This window comes from Lactuca virosa, chromosome 8 (genome assembly GCF_052849685.1).
Source record: "Lactuca virosa cultivar CGN04683 chromosome 8, Lactuca_virosa_CGN04683_v6, whole genome shotgun sequence".
In the NCBI taxonomy this organism is placed as follows: Eukaryota; Viridiplantae; Streptophyta; class Magnoliopsida; order Asterales; family Asteraceae; genus Lactuca; species Lactuca virosa.
In genome coordinates, this window is record NC_136433.1 from 24,939,496 (window position 1) to 24,957,237 (window position 17,742).

A 17,742-nucleotide genomic window follows, 5' to 3' on the forward strand; every position below is an offset into this window, starting at 1 on the left:
CATCGAAAGGATCTCATACCACACCGCTATCATCCTCTCTGGACACCTGAATCCAAACAGGAACTCCTCCCTGTAAAAGGATAGACCCATCTGCCACTACGCTACCCCTTCTGACTCTCAAGAATCTGGAAACATTAGTAGCCTGACACACAGCCAGACCGCCTTCTCAAGATATCACCACGTTATTCGCTCCTTGAATAACAAACCCCGATAACTCACTGCCCCTCTGATTCTCTAGTGGGGACCGATAAAACAAGTCCATGCCCAAAACTGGCAACCGATCACTCGTCCCAGACATGATAAACAATCCAGATCATATACCAAGGAATGAAAGGATCACATCACACCAGGGACCCATCCACTGCACTGCAATCACAACCCTTCTGAACAGCGAACCCTCAACACCCTGACCTCAGGCATGAAAAATGATCATGCTTGTTCAGAAGCGTCCTCCGAAATTTAACAAACATAAACCTCAGCTCCCTTCTCAATATCCCTTTCAAGACTGAGCACCAGGTCATCTCCCGACCCAGCTGTTGAACCTCCACAGGTTACCCATTGCATGTACCAAAACGTCTCACTGACTTCCTTATCAATACAACTATCTCGGTCCAATGTGACACACAAGTCACGAAGTTTGCTTTACCACAAGCGAATACGGAATTCGTCTCACCCTCGACCTCTGTCGTCTACTACTCCTTAGTTCCATGCGTCTCGCGGTTTTCTCATACCAACAAATTGACCCACTCAGGTCTAAGACACCAGATGAAAACAATACCCCCCCCCCCTTCAGAATGAAATTCATCTCTGAATCCAGAATCTCATTCTGCCTGCTTAAAACACCACTGGAAGCGAACTCAACTCGAGAGTCTGGTCCGACACAGAATTGGAACCACTCGTCCCAACAAAACACTCAACTCGCGACCCATGACCCGCAATCCACGAGTACGTCACTTCTTCGATTCCTTCCGATTTCAGTCTCCACAACCTAACTCAGAACATACTGATTCCCGACCATGATGGAGACCTCCGTCTCGCCCCTGGTTCGACCACCAGGCTCCCACAAGCTCAAATATTAGGGTTACCTGTAACGCCCGTGTTTCTAGGCTAGGCATTAATATTGACATAATGGTCTAGGTTAACCTTTTTAACTCATTTTGAAGAAATGAAAGGGAATTATGTGAATTTTATGTGAATTATGTGTTTTATGCTTAATTATTAGGGTTTAATTAATTAAGAATAAAAATGAGCGTCAAAATTAAATATTAGATAAAGCCTATATCTATTAAGAAACTTGTAGTGGGCGTGACAAGGATTACGGATATATAAAGAATACCGAAATCCGAGTTATAACGAAGAAGTTATGACATGTCGAAGTTTCGTGACAAAACCGGCACGGGGCCGAATGTCGTAAAAAGTGAGTTTTTGATAAACTACTTTTTAGCCTTAGTGATCTAAACGAAACTCGTAGTGTTCATTAAACCGAGAGTAGGTATAAAAAGAGCGCCCAAATCTGACTTCGTATGAGGAAGTTATGATTTTTCGAAGTTTCAGCTTAGCAGTAGACAGCTAAAAAATCGAATTTTAGATCGAGCGATTTTTAGCCGACACGACCTAAACGAGAATCGAAGGTCTCGTCATTAGTAGCACAACGGTAAAAAGTCTGACGAAAACGGACGTCGGATGAAGAAGTTATGAATTTTTAACGGATTTCCTATCCCGGTCTGTTAAAAATAATAATATAAAAATTAAATTCAAAATTAGCCGACGAAGTCTAAACGAAAGTTGTAGAGCGTAATTTTACCTACGCTTGCATATAAAGAACGTCAAAAACGGAGCTCGTATGCGAAAGTTATAGATTTTAGAAGTTTTGGCGCGAAAAACGAGAAAAATCCCCAAAACCGAGGAATTTCGCACACGTGGACTTCGGCCACGTGTCCTCGCTTCGCATCCGACGCGTGTCCGGAAATTGGCTGAGTCACCGAAGCCACCTGGCGAGGCGTGTCATGATCTTCTCGAGTCCGAGGTTCGGTCCAGTAGAAGTGCGACGCGTGCCTCTTCCCTCGTGCGTTCGAACCCTCGCATGTGCCACGAACCATCCCTACTTCGGACTAGACCGCGGTCCACTAAGGAGCTGCCAGCAGCCACTTCGCACGCACAGCCCATGTGCGAGCCCTCCCTGCGAGTCCTCGGATCTGCGACGTGTGGCTTCTTCTCAACCGTTGGATCAAGAGGCTCGGCCCTATAAATAGGAGGGTACGAGACCTCCCGGGTATATTTCGGAAAATTGCCACTTTTAGCCCCTCTTTCCATATTTCTTTCATTTTAACGTCCCCCGAAGCCCCGGTACTTATTCCAAAGCCCGGAATACGCCACGAAGTGCCCGAGAAGCCCGAAAAATTTATCTTTTCGGTTTTGAAGTCCGACCTTTCGCAGAGCCCGGTTTCTTAATAAAACTCCCGGTTTTATTAGAAACGATCGTTTTAGGAAACGAATTGCTGCCCGATTTTCATTAAATCAGGTGAGTGTGTAGTTACTTTCACCTTACACATATATATGAAGTATTTTATTTAAAATACGTGCTATGTGTAATTATATTGATTGTTTAATTAAGGTGACTGTTGAATAGATGTTTTATATAAGTTTTAAACTGTATATATATTTTTATCTACAAATATGTTGGGTAAAACATGGGTAGATGAATTAGATGATGTGTGATGAAATAAAAGTGATGAGAGGTATCGATGTTTAAGATGATCTAGTCATCTAGCAGAGTATAGACAACGGCCACAGACTATTTTAGATAGTCCAGTGGAACGTTAGTAGACTTGTAATCGGTACGTATGTTTGAACTATATGTTCATAAAGTGTTCTTGAACTATATGTTCATTAGGTGTTTTTGAACTATGTGTTCATCCATTAGTTCTTCTTTTTGACACTATTACGTGTCGGGGTACGGGAGCGTACGGGAGTACTTTATCAGTATTTTCCCTATACTTTTATTTGGAAGAGCTTTGGAGTCTTTTTTCTTTTATGAAGTGATCGGACGAGCTTCATGAGTTAGTGATATAGATCATGAGTTGAGAGTGAGTGCTGAAATATGGGAAAAGCTTTTACTCAAATGTTGGCGTGAGTGGTGCAATATGAGAAAAGCCCTTACCCAACGTTGACCCCCGTCATTCAGCGGAGTAGGGATGACAACCATGGACTGTTTTGACGGTCTGTGGAACACTAGCAGGCTCGTAACCTGTATGTGTTAATGGACTTGAGTGTTCATTCGCTGTACTCTAAGACCCCCGTCATTCAGCAGAGTATGGATGACAACCATGGACTATTTTGACGGTCTGTGGAACACTAGCATGCTCGTAACCTGTAGGTGTTAATGGACTTAAGTGTTCATTCGTTGTACTCTATTCCCCTCATGAGTGCCTTTAGGGCATGTAAGGCTGGGGAAACCCCTTAAGTATGTTCATCAGCTGTATGGAAAACCCATTGACATGTATTGCGGGGGGAAACTCCCGTGGGAAATACCGTCGAAGGAAAGCACATGGCGACGATGTGACTTCGTGCCTATTTGACATAAATTGCTGAAGGAAAGCAATGTTGTCACCTTGTTGGTTGTTTTATGTTAGGATTTCTTGTTTGACATAACTTGCTAAGGGAAAGCAATGTTGTCACCCCGATGTTTGTTTTATTTGACATAACTTGCTGAGGAACCCCCAAAGCAATGTTGTCACCCCTAGTGATAATCCTTAGGCTAGGTCCCTTATGATAGTTGTTTTAGGGACGTAAAGTGAGGATAATGGGAATGGGTAATTAGGGTTATTTTGGTTGATGGAATTAATAAATTTATTGTTGATTGAGAACTTAATAAGTTTATTATTTATTGTGGGTTGAAAACCCTATATGCTCACCAGGCTCCCAAGCCAGACCCACTCAGTTTAATTGTATCACAGGTATCAATACGAAGTTGCTTTACATTGAGAGATTAAAAGAGAAGTAGATCACTAGTGTAAATGAATGTAAGTTTTGTTTATGCTTATGTTTTTGTATTGACAATGACATCCCGATGGTTTAAGTGAGTAAAATACATTTCTTCGGAAATGATTTGATAACATATTTATTATGTTTTTCTGGGAACAAATTTCGCAACACTTTTAATCAAATGATTACTCTGAAATTATTTTAAAAGCATAAATTAAACCGGTCTTTTCTGGCCGTGAAATTGGGGATGTCACACTACCCAAGCCTAAAACTCTTCTGCGTCATGCTCTGATGAGAGAGTACTTCATCACAACATTCTCTCGCTGACTAGTGGCTATTACGGCTCCCCGCAGTATCACAATGACCTCTCACTGAATAGTGAGTACTACGGCTCCCCGTAGCATCACCACAACCTCTCACTGGATAGTGAGTACTACGGCTCCCCATAGCATCACCACAACCTCTCACTGAAGAGTGAGTACTACGGCTCCCCGTAGCATCACCACAACCTCTCACTGAATAGTGAGTACTACGGCTCCCCGTAGCATCACCACACCCCTCACTGAATAGTGAGTACTACGGCTCCCCGTAGCATCACTACATCCCTTTTGCACTAACTCATTAAGACTGCAGCTCCCCGCAGTCTTACCGCACTTGCTCTTACCACTTCACAATCTCATCCTCAGGTCGATGCCACACTGCGATCATTAACTCATGCCCTGCGGACCAATCAAATATAGGTGTACACACTTACCCAAATTACGCATTGCTATTTCTGACGACATCCGCCATAACAAAACACATTTCCCTGCTGCAATCCACATTCTCGAATAATCTCGCTTGATACAAATTGGCCGAAGTGCTCCCACCGGAACCATATATACTTGATACACCACTTGCCATCTCAAAACTCGAAGTAATCCGAGATTCTGGACATTAAACTCATATACCTCGGTACACCATCACAGCGCCTTGCAGTGCCTTGACTCTACCACTGATCTCATACTCAAGGCATCATACTCAGATGCTACATTGCTTCCTCGGAATCTCGCAACCGATCTTTCTCTCGTGCCACTTGTAATCCCCGGAATACTCCATCTCCCAATTTGAAACACGGAGAAATCGCCAACGACTCAGAACACGAAGATGACCCTCCGAAACTCTTTCCTCTATTGGTCAAAATCAAGCGATATTACGCATGCCGACCCGGAAATTGGCTGCCCGATCATCTCATACCCTTTCCAAAGAGCATAGAATAATCCATTCATCGAACCAAAATTACCAACTGCCGAAGTATCCCTACGAACCAATCACCTCGAAAAATTCTTATCTACTACAAGGCCTCTGACCAACGGCCACCTGCCGTGCAGACACTCGTCCTTTCTTGAACGCGTACCACATGCATTAACTCCTTTTGCAACTCACCTAGACCACCAATAACCCTGGTCTCATGAATCCATAGTGCATGTCTCTATCCAGCTCCCTAACCGCTCTGGAACAAACCTCTGATCCTCTCAACAAAATACCCGGTTCTCCCCCACTTGGGGTTCGAACCATCACCAATTGGCGCATCAATAATCTGTCCCACAGACTGTTTCCACCAGGATCATCACACTTACTCTTGGAAGGTACTCCGCAATGCTCGGTGGTCTCCCCGAAAGAGACCCCGCAACTCCAAATACCCCGAATCCCAGAAGAAATCCTCAGAAACTTCTCATCATGATTGCCTCTAATCATACAGAATCTCATACCATCCCATTACCGGACATCTCGACTGTCCAGTAGTACCTCTGTCTCTTAATCTGAAAATAATGAACTATCATACTCAACATCCTCGACTCCTCAACCAACATTCCATCACGTGGATTATAATAAGAGCGGGGACCTTATTACCACACTCGGTACTCATCATAGACAATAAGAGCCACCGCCCCAATAACTTCTTCTTGATCATCCGTCTATGCAGCTAATACATGCCCTACTATGCTCAAATAGGGTGTATCCTTATTCTTAACCATCTCAGTCCCCACTGACAACCTGCTCATGCTCTATCAATACCTCTCGGCAGACATACTGCCCAAATACTCTGATGGAAGGTCGCCATCAATGCTAACCCGCAGGGTTTTACCCCCAAGCTCAGAAACCGAAATCTCGACACCTCTTATGTTTCCCACAGGAAACGGAAATAACACCACCCAGGTCGCAGAAGGCGACATCTCCACTATCGGCTGTTCGCTCAGCCCAGACCATATTCTCCCATAACGCACCTTCCCTACTCATCCCTGAGTCTTGCGACTCCAACTGGCATCTCACCAACAATCCTTCAGAGCTAACTCGATTACCCTCTCAAGGGATGCTCCACTGAAACTCGTTCGTCATGGCCTTCTAGCCCCATACTCTTTCTCATTTGATCTCGGTCTAACCAATCACAACGGAATAGCTGCTAGAACCAGTAACACTAACCGCCATGAGTCATGGTACTCGAACCATGTGGCCACCTCTCGATCTGCTATAAACCATGGTACTCGAACCATGTTATCTCTTCTCAATCGGCCACCAATCATGGTACTCGAACCATGACATCACCTCTCAGTCTGCTACCAATCATGGTACTCGAGCCATGACATCACCTCTCAGTCTGCTACAAATCATGGTACTCGAACCATGACATCACCTCTCGATCTGCTACAAATCATGGTACTCGAACCATGACATCACCTCTCGATCTGCTACAAATCAGGGTACTCGAACCATGACATCACCTCTCGATCTGCTACTTGGATCCTCTGGAATACTCCCTGCGTCGAGTATGAGTCCTTTGCTTTCAGTAGTACGGGCCCATACTACCTGCCACATCTACCCATACTCTCTACACGGACCATCCCAGAGTCCTTAAGTAGCTGCTCAACCTTCTCAATCACCAATCCCGACACGCGTGCTCGCTTCCCAGCGAAATGCTCTACTCTGCCAGCATACCCATCTGACTAAGGTCACTTCCTAGGCTCTTCCTAGGTTCTCACACTTCTCCGCCATCAACTGCTAAGAAACTCCTTATGGTGCCAGTCATCTACCTCCTGAATATCGTTACATTCACTTGGTAGCTGACTCCCATCATCGGGAGTTCCACAAAGCACGAAGCAAGCACCATTTGGGCATCGAATAATCACGCAAAACCCACTCTAGGTGATAACTCCACTTGCTCTACTCATACTCAAAAGATATCACCGAACTCAGCAACTCTACCCCTCGCGGGTAGCTAACTACTCTCTCAGTAGGCTCCACAAATACTCATATAGGTATCTCTCCTAGATTACTCCTCTGCTCAAATCCCTCTCTAAAAGGATTCCTGTTGGATACTCTAACTCAACACATACTCGAAAGCTCATCACAGATAACAACAACTCCTAGGCTAAGGCATCACAAATCAGGCCACTCTAGTCCTAAAATATGAAATACCTAGCCTATCTCTAGCATGCATAATACCTCATAACATATCTCATAATACAAAAGTAAGGGTATTTTGGGAAATCACCGTTCGGGCTCTGGCTGATTGTACACACTGCTCCTTCTCGTTTTCTCTTAGAAACTCTTATTCGCTTTAGAAAAATTATTTCTTTGAAATTTTTTCTCAAATCCTCAGTTTGAGTCTAGATTTACCCGAAGGCGCATCCGAATCCCTCAAACCAAGGCTCTGATACCAACTTGTAACGACGTAAATTTTCAAACAAAATTTTCATTTTAAAATAGCATACTTTTCATAACATATTATATAGAAATCTCGTTGATTCAAATTACAAAACACAACTCCATTAATAATCCAGGATCCTCAGAACATAACTCTTTCTCTGGTGTGTACAATCAAGCCGGTGCCGTCCCGCGATCCTGAGAAACCTGAAACACATAACACATAACACGGTAAGCACAAAGCTTAGTGAGTTCCCCAAAATACTACATACAGCACATAAGCCACTCGAGGCTGTAGCTCTACGAGACCTTCCGGTCAATGTGTCTCAGGGGCCTTCCGGTCCCACAATCTGAGTAGACCTTCCGGTCCTACTCTGTCGACCTTCCGGTCTATACCATATTGACCTTCCGGTCCATCCACTGCTGACCTTCCGGTCCATACCCTGTTGACCTTCCGGTCCATACCATACTACTCATAACATACATAACACATACATATCACATAGAAACATATATCGCATACTCGTCATAGCACATAAGACCTTCCGGTCACACACAATTACCATTCTAGGTAAGGTATAGTGAGAAGACTCACCTGACAAGCAGCAAGTAAAGACCTCGCTCCCGAATCTCGAACTAGCATCCGCCTAACACAAGGGATGAATATCTCTAAGTGATACTCTAATCACAACTCTAAAGACCGAAGGCTATTCTTCCTATATTTAACTCTTTGAAGTGGATAAAAGACTATTTTACCCCTCCATGGTCTCTACTACTCATGTTGACCAAAGCCCCAAAGTCAACATAAGTCAAACTCGAGTCAACAGTCCATGTTTGACCCGACTCGCCGAGTGCACCCTTGCGACTCGTCGAGTCCACCTATTTTCCTCAGAAGTCTCGTGACAGTCCAGCTCAGCTCGTCGAGTTGACCCCCAACTCGCCGAGCCATCGCATGATTCAGTTCTTCGGGACAAACCCTAACCAACTCGTCGAGTCGGCTCATCGACTCGGCGAGTTCATTCAGACCAAACGTTCATTCAGATGATTTCAATCAGATCTATCACTCCAAACACTAGATCTATCATCCCAAGGCTCAATAATCACGTAAAGCTTCGATCTTTACGTTCATACATGAGGTTATTGCTCCAAAATGCTAATATATGCCTTTCATGAAGGATTTAGCTCATCAACCCTCATTTGAACAACTAAAGCTGGGACACTTAGACTCTAAGGACCTTAGGAGGTCCAGATCTGAGGTTTCCAACCTTAAACCATGTCTCAATCAACTCATAGATTCAAAAGGATGGAAGCAAAGCCCTAAAACTCCCAAAATGAGATCTAGTACAAGGAATGAGCAAGATGAGGACTTTGTACCTTCTTTTAGTAGCTGAAGCACTCAATACCACAGATCCACGGCCTTCCTTTGTTCCCCATCATGAAGCTCTTCATCCTTCTTCATAGAAATGCACCAAGATTGCCCGAAATGATCACACACTCACTTCACCAAGGTTAGAACGGTTTAAGGGTTTCTCTCAGTCTCTCAATGGAAAGTGTGGCTGCAAATGAAGGCCATAAGGGCCTTTAAATAGGTCACAAACCCGGACAATTAGGGTTTCTCTGCCCAGTACCTACTCGGCGAGTCCTTCCTCTGACTCGTCGAGTCCACTCATTTAATCCGCGCGATCAACTCGACTCGACTCGACGAGTTGGTCCCTCAGCTCGTCGAGTCTCTCCTTCAATCTCAAGATTAACATACACAAATATGTCCCTGAAAATCCGGATGTTACAGTTGAAAAATCTAAAATTGTAAAAGAAGTAACAAAAGAAGTTGTTGTGGAAAATGAAATAGTTGTCAAATTAAATTCCAAAGAATTGAAAGCACAAATTGCCAAGTTTTCAAAAGAAAATGAAATTTCAAAAAGACTAGCTCGAAAGAAGATTTTTTGGCAAACCATGGAGCTTCGAAAACAACAAAATGATTTGACATTGAAAACAACTGGAAACACAATGACTAAATCTGTTGAGAACAAGTCTTCTCATTTAACAATTCATTGAGATCAAAAGATAAATCCCGCTCAAACAAATAAAACTAAATCTGAATGTCATCCAAAAACAAATTCTTCGAAAGTTTCAAACTCATCATTTTCTAAAGATAACAAAAATACCTCAAAGGGTGTTCAAAATCAACCATCAACACAACGATTTTCTTCTAATCAACAAACAAGGTTTTCTCAAAAATAAAAATCACAAAATCAATTTTCTCAAAATCTAAGTGTTGGAAACAATGATGGAAGTCGATACGCTATGACATTTCGACCTAAATCAAATGTTGATTTCTTCCCACAAAAACCGAATTTTCCAAATCCTACAGGGAAACAAACCTTAAAAGTTTCATACACAAAAGGGTTGTCTCGTGACAAAAACATTGATCATTGGCTTGAAGGAAAAGGATGAAAATATCAATCAAGGAAATATTCTCAACAACAAATTCATGAAGCCTATGAGAATTATGTGAATACTTCGTCAACTGAAAGCTCATCTTCAAAAGATTCGAATGTTTCGGTAAAAACTTGGCAACCGGTTTCGAAAGTAAAGCATGATCATACACAATCTAAAAAGACGAAGGCATGTGTCAGTGACAATCCCAAACTAACAAAAACTTATGTTTCTATTCCTTTATCTAGTGATGTGGACTTAATTGATAGTCTCAAAACTAAAGTTTGTGATTGGGTTAAAAGTTCTTCATTTCATTCTGTTTTCAAAACTAATTTCCAAGGACCCAAACAGCCTTGGGTACCTAAATTCTTTCATTGATCGCATGTACTATGTGACGAGAAATATGATGAGAAATGGTACATCGATAGTGGTTGCTCACGTCACATGACAGGACGAAAGGAAAATCTGAGAGATTTTCGAAGCTTGGAAAATGCAGGAGTTGTGAAGTTTGGCAATAATCACAAGTGCCAGGTGAAAGGATATGGCAAAGTCACGAATGGAAAGTTCACTATTAATCGTGTTGCTTATGTCGAAGGTCTTCAACATAACTTGATAAGTGTTTCACAACTTGTTGTGGGCACTGGCAATCAAGTGGTGTTTAACGAAGAAGGCAGCATCATTTCGAATGTTGCAACTAACGAAGTTTTGCTCAAATCCAAACGACATGGTGACATGTTTACTCTTGATATCAAACCAATCTTCGGCAAACCCTCAGTGTGCTTACTTTCGAAAGCTTCCTCTGATATCAGCTGGCTATGGCATCGACGATTATCGCATTTAAACTTTCGAAATTTGAATAAATTGGTTGTTGATGATCTTGTTCGAGGTTTACCTGTACTAAAATTTGACAATGATACATTGTGTGCAACTTGTGAACAAGGGAAACAGCACAGGAAAGGACATCCAATTGTGATAGATTCGAAAATTGTGGAACCGTTGGAACTTCTTCACATTGACCTTTGTGGACCATCAACTGTTGAAACTCTCAACAAGAAACGATACATTTTGGTTATTGTTGATGATTTTTCACGATTTACTTGGGTATATTTTCTCAGGTTAAAATCTGAGGTTGCTCAAACAATGATCGAGTTTATAAAGAATATTGAGATAAGTCTGAAGAAAAATGTTTGAAAGATCAAAAGTGATAATGGATCTGAGTTTAAGAACAAAGTGTTGGATTCGTACTTAACCGAAAAAGGAATTTCGCATAACTTCTCTTCGCCCTATACACCTCAACAAAATGGTGTTGTTGAAAGACGAAATAGGTCACTTTGCGAAGCAGCGAGAACTATGTTGACATATGCGAATCTTCCTCAATATCTATGGGCTGAAGCAGTTTCGACAGCTTGTTTCACTCAAAATCGATCTTTCATTCATCGTCGATTCAATATCACTCCGTATGAAATCATTAATAACCGAAAACCTAATGTCAAATTCTTTCAAGTTTTTGGTTGCAGGTGTTTTATAATGAATCTTAAAGATAGCCTTTCAAAATTTCAAGCTAAGGTGGACGAAGGCATATTTTTGGGATATTCGCACAATTCGGTTGCATACAGAGTGTTAAATAAGCGCACAAGAAAAGTCGAAGAGACATTCAATCTTACTTTTGATGATTATTTTATCAAACAAGTTGAAAAGCAATTTGAATAAAAACCAATTATTAATAAATCATCTGATGAAATTGAAGAATCAAATTCATCTGACTTTGATTATGATTTAATTTTTGGTATTCCTGACAGGGTTGTGGGTGCTGAAGTTCAAGTGAATGATAATCATCACTCTGAATCTTAGAAGCATAATGATGACTTGGAAATTGCTCAAACAATTGTAGATGTTAATTCAACAACGAATTCTCCAGGAGTTGGCGAAAGTATGCATAATAATCCAGTGGCAGGAGAGCACTTGGATTCGAATACTCTGGTTGAGGGGGAGCATTCTTTCGAGGGGGAGAATGGGAGAATGGATGAAGTTGTTGAGGGGGAGCATCTAGTTGAGGGGGAGCATCAAAATGATAATCATAATGAGGAGGAGCATAATGAAAATAATACAATAAATATTAATCAAAATGATGATTTTCATGATCTAAATGATAATGTTTCTGTTGTAGGATCTGATAATGAAGAGATGTACGAAGATGCACCTTTGGAATTTGATCCGGCATATCCACCGTTAGAGAAATGGACAAAGACTCATCCGATAGATCAAGTCATTAGGAATCCTCAAGATGAAGTATTAACAAGAGCTCAAATTCGTGCAAAGAATGAGGTATTAAATACTCGTCAAGAATTTTGCATGTTCAATGTTTTCATCTCGAAAATTGAACCAAAAACAGTTAAAGTTGCAATGGAACACTCAGATTGGGTTGTTGCAATGCAATCTGAACTGGTTGAATTCGATAGAAACAAGGTATGGAGATTAATTCCAAAACCTGAAAATGTTTCGATTGTCGGGTTAAAATGGATTTTCAAAAACAAAACCGACAAAGATGGAAATGTTGTACGAAATAAAGCACGACTAGTTGTAAAAGGATATTCACAACAAGAAGGGATTGATTATGAATAAACCTTTGCCCCTGTCGCAAGACTCGAGGCTGTTCAAATATTTTTAGCTTATGCAGCTCATAAGGATTTCGATGTCTATCAAATGGATGTGAAATGTGCTTTTCTCAATGGTGAACTTGAAGAAACTGTTTACGTTGAACAACCTCCAGGTTTCGTAAATGAAATGCATCCTGATCATGTGTACATTTTAGATAAAGCAGTTTATGGGTTAAAACAAGCACCAAGAGCATGGTATGCAACTGTTACCAGTTTCTTAAAACAGTCGAAATTTAAACAAGGATCAGTTGACCCCACATTATTTCGAAAGAAAGTTGGGAATCATCTAATGCTTGTTCAAATTTATGTTGACGATATTATTTTTGGCTCTATTGACCCTGCTTTGTCTAGTGAATTCGAAAATTTGATGAAAAGCCAATTCAAAATGAGCATGATGGGTAAAATCAATAATTTTCTTGGCTTAAACATTTATCAAAGCAGAGAAGGCATTTTCATCAATCAGGAAAAGTATACAAGGAATTTGCTCGAAAAATTTGGAATGACAAATAACACGAAGCTAAGAGTACCAATGGCAGTTGGAACAAGGCTAGCCCCTTCGTTAGAAACGTCTGCGGTTGATCTTACCTTATACAGGAGCATGATAGGTTCATTGGTTTATCTTACTGCAAGTAGACCTGATATCATGTTTTCTGTATGTAATTGTGCTAGGTATCAAGCAAATCCACGAGAACCACATTTAATTGCTGTGAAAAATATATTTCGTTATCTCAAGGGAACAATTTCGTTAGGATTGTGGTATCCTTCGAAAACAGGGTTTTTCATTCAGGCATTTTCAGATGCAGATCTTGGAGGGTGTACTTTGGATCGAAAAAGCACAAGTGGTGGTTGTCAATTTTTGGATGGAAAATTGGTTAGTTGGCAAGCGAAGAAGCAGACGTGTGTTTCGATTTCTACTGCTGAAGCTGAATATGTTGCAGCTGCTGCTTGTACTTCTCAAATTATTTGGATTCAGAGTCAGTTGAGAGATTATGATGTTAATATGAAAAAGATTCCATTGTATTGTGATTCAGAAAGTGCTATACGCATTGTCATAATCCAGTACAACATTTGAAAACAAAACATATAGCTCTTCGTTATCACTTTATCAAAGATCATGTGGAAGATGGCAATATAGAAGTCCATTTTGTAAAAACAACGGATCAGTTTGCTGATATTTTTACAAAAGCTTTGGATGAAAAATCATTTGTTCGAATTTTGACAGGATTGGGAATGATCGAAGCAAGTTCAGTTCCAGGAATGATTTCACATGTATAACAACGAAGTGTTATATAAATATGTCGATTCAGAGGTCATCATGATTCATTCAGAGGCTGATAGTATTAACCATTCAGAGGTTACTGTTCATAGTCAACGCTTCGACATGCTTCGACTTCGTTACATTGAGCATTTTGGTTTGGTGTAACACTTTTCGTTAGATTTCCAAATTTCTTTTGTAACTTAGTTTTATTTTCGAAAAATCAAAAACTACAAAAAGATTTTATCTCTGTTTTGTCATTTTATTTTCGAAAAATCAAAAACTACAAAACGATTTTATCTCTGTTTTGTCATTTTATTTTCGAAAAACCAAAAACTATAAAAAGATTTTTTTTTGTTTTGTCATTTTATTTTCGAAAAATCACAAAATTCAAAAAGATTTTCTTTTGTTTGTTAATTGTTTCTGTTAAGAAAAATCAAAAACATCGAAAATATTTTTGTTATTTTGTTCTTTTATCTTTTGTATAACTGAATATTTTATAAAAACTTAACGGTTATTATTACAATAGCCCTATTAATGAATTGATTGGAAATTTGAAATATTAACCTTAATTTCAATAGAATTATTGAGTTGGATAATTTGTTTGTTCTTCGAATCGCAAACAACAATGATGACTACTATCACAACCCGATGCATAGGACTAAAGTGCTCCCACGCAATAGCTTCAGAACGGGGGGGGGGCGACGATGTTCTTATCTCTGGAATATATATATATATATATATATATATATATATATATATATATATATATATATATATATATATATATATATATATATATATCAGTGTTGTAAAAATCGGTCTAGGCGGCCGATTAATCGGGGATTAATCGTTAGGCGGTCTTTAACCGAATAGGATTAAGGCTAATCGGTCGGCTTAATCGGTTTTCGTCAAAGAGGGTCAAAGTCGGAGTTAGACGGTTATAATCGGTCCTAGGCGGTCCTAATCAGTCCTAGGCGGCCTAATCGGCCAAAATTTTAAATTTTCAAATATTAAACCAAAATTTTCAAAATTTCAAAAATTCATAGTATTTCAATGTTCAACTAATATATAAAAAAATTTTAAAAAATTAATTTTTATATTTTTTCTCCAAAATTTTCTAATTTCTATGTTTTCAAATATACAAATACCCAAATTTACTTTTTTTCTTAAGATATATTAAAATTTAAATAACTTTTTTTATTAATTGGATGATAAATTGTTGTGCTTGTTAAACTTATTATTAAATTTTTATGCTTATTTATTTATATTATTATGATTAAAGTTAGATTTATAAATTTTTGAATAATTTTCTTAGTAATTAATGGTCCTCGATTAATCCTCCGATTAATCCCCGCCTAGCCGATTAATTCCTAGACCCCAGTCCACCGACTAGCTTACGTCTAACGTTTCTAGTAAAACTTTAAATTAAATAGAAAAAAAGAAACAAAATACACAATGGAAAAAAAAGAATATTAAAACTTTAAATTAAATAGAAAAAAAGAATATTAAAAAAGTATGAAGAGGGCAATTTAGTCTTTTTAGTTTCCAAGAAACAAAATACACAATGGAAGATGCTCAAAAAGACCATCTATCTAATTTTTCAAAGTTTGGATGTGTTTTCTAAAACAATGCAAACCATATGGACAATTTTGTAGTTTTGTTTAAAAAAATATTAAGAGGGCAATTTAGTCATTTTTGTTTTGGAAGAGACCAAATCCATAAAGATATATGCTGAAATATGATCATTTTTATAAATCTCACAAAGTTTGGATTGAATCCTAAAAAAACTAAAACTACAAGGGCCATTTTGCAGTTTTGTGTTTTGTCTATGTGTAATATTAGGGATGAGCATTTGGACCGGGGAACTGGTCGGAACCGGTACCGGAACCGGATAGAACCGCTCGGGCCGGGACCGGGACAATATTCTTGTGGATTTTTGGAACCGGGAACAGGTAGAATCGGCGAAAACCGGTAGAACTGACAAAAACCGGAACAGTATGTTGCTATTTCTCGAGGACCGGATCCAACATTGAATAGACGGCAAGAACCGGTAGAACCGACGGTCCGGTTCGGTTCTTAATTTCGGCCGACTTCGGTTCCCGGATCGGGTCCGATTCGGACCGGTTCCAGCCGGGTTCGTTCCTTTACTCATCCTTATATAATATAGATATGTAATCACATAGTTATTATATGTATGAAACTTTAAATACGTTATTATAATGCATACAAATAAATATTTATTTTCTAATAAAATGAGACATGGTTGCCAAACCAAACCTATGAATTTATTAAAAGTTACGCTTAACTTTATAAACATCAACTTGTTTTCTAAAATCGGATTTTATTGTTAATATGAACCACAATTTTTATAAACATTTGGATATGATTTTTAATCGGAGGCATTTGACAAAAATAACCTCATAAAATCCGATTTTAAAACCGGATTTGTATCATTTTGTAAGCAAAATGATTTATGAGTGTAATTATATTTCTGTTTTGTTCACATTTATATAATTTTTATTTTACATATTTGACTATCAAACTTGTTAAATGTTTTTATATGTTACCATTGTCACCATCTATCTCAGGTAACATTGATAATATGCTAATATTTTTAACAAGTTTGATGGTCAAATATACACAAAAATAAGTTGTCTCAATATGAACAAAACGAAAAAATAATTACCTTCCTAATTCATTTTTTCTATTTATTTCACTTTTAATAGAGATTTTATTTTTCATATTTATTTGTATTATTTTTTAAGCATTAGTTTTAAAGTATTTATAATAACTGATCATTCATCCCGTTTAGAGTCTTTTGATTTGATAAATCTATTTTTTTTTTTGCTAATTTGTGTTTAGCAAAAACTTAATATCATAATTATTAATTACTCCTTGATCAATTTAAAAAAAAAATTATTAATATGTATGTTTTTATGTTTGTGAAATATTTTTTATAACCTTTTATATTTTTTTGTCTTTTGTTTTTAAGCATGTGTAAAATTTTTAAAATAAATAGTATCTAACAATAAGATTAAATAAATTAAATATATAACAATAAGTATGTAGGGTCTTTTATAATGTATTTGTTAAGAATCTATCAATATGTTTTTTTTTACAACTTTTAAAACATTTCTATAATATTTTACAACACTTTTAAGATTTTTTTAGTTTAATTTAAAAAAAATAACTATTTTAATACAATTGGTTTTAAACAAAAGTATTTTATAAATATTTTAGAATTATGACAACTATTTTATACTTTTTAGTTAGGAGTTTTTAAATTTTTATTTATTTTAATACAATGTTTTAAACATGTATTTGATGAAAGTGTTTGAAAATGTTATATAAATATATCATGGTTGCAGAAATCGGGATTAATCGTGGATTAATCGTTTGACGTTCTCCAACGGTCGAGGATTAGGGCCTTAATCGGATTTTTAGGATTAATCGGGTTTGGCGGGATTAATCGGTCAACAAAAGTCAACAAAAGTCAACAAAAATCAAAAAAATCGAAAAAAGTCAAAAAAGGTAAAAAAAAATTTTAAAAATTTTTAAAAAAAAAATTCAAAAAACCAACTTTTTTTTTTACTCCAAAATTTTTAAATTTTCAAATTTTCAAATATTATACCAAAATGTTCATATTTTCGTATTTCCAAATTTCCAAATTACAATTTTTCTTATTTTATAATTTTGAAGTACTTGTTTTTCTTAAGATACATT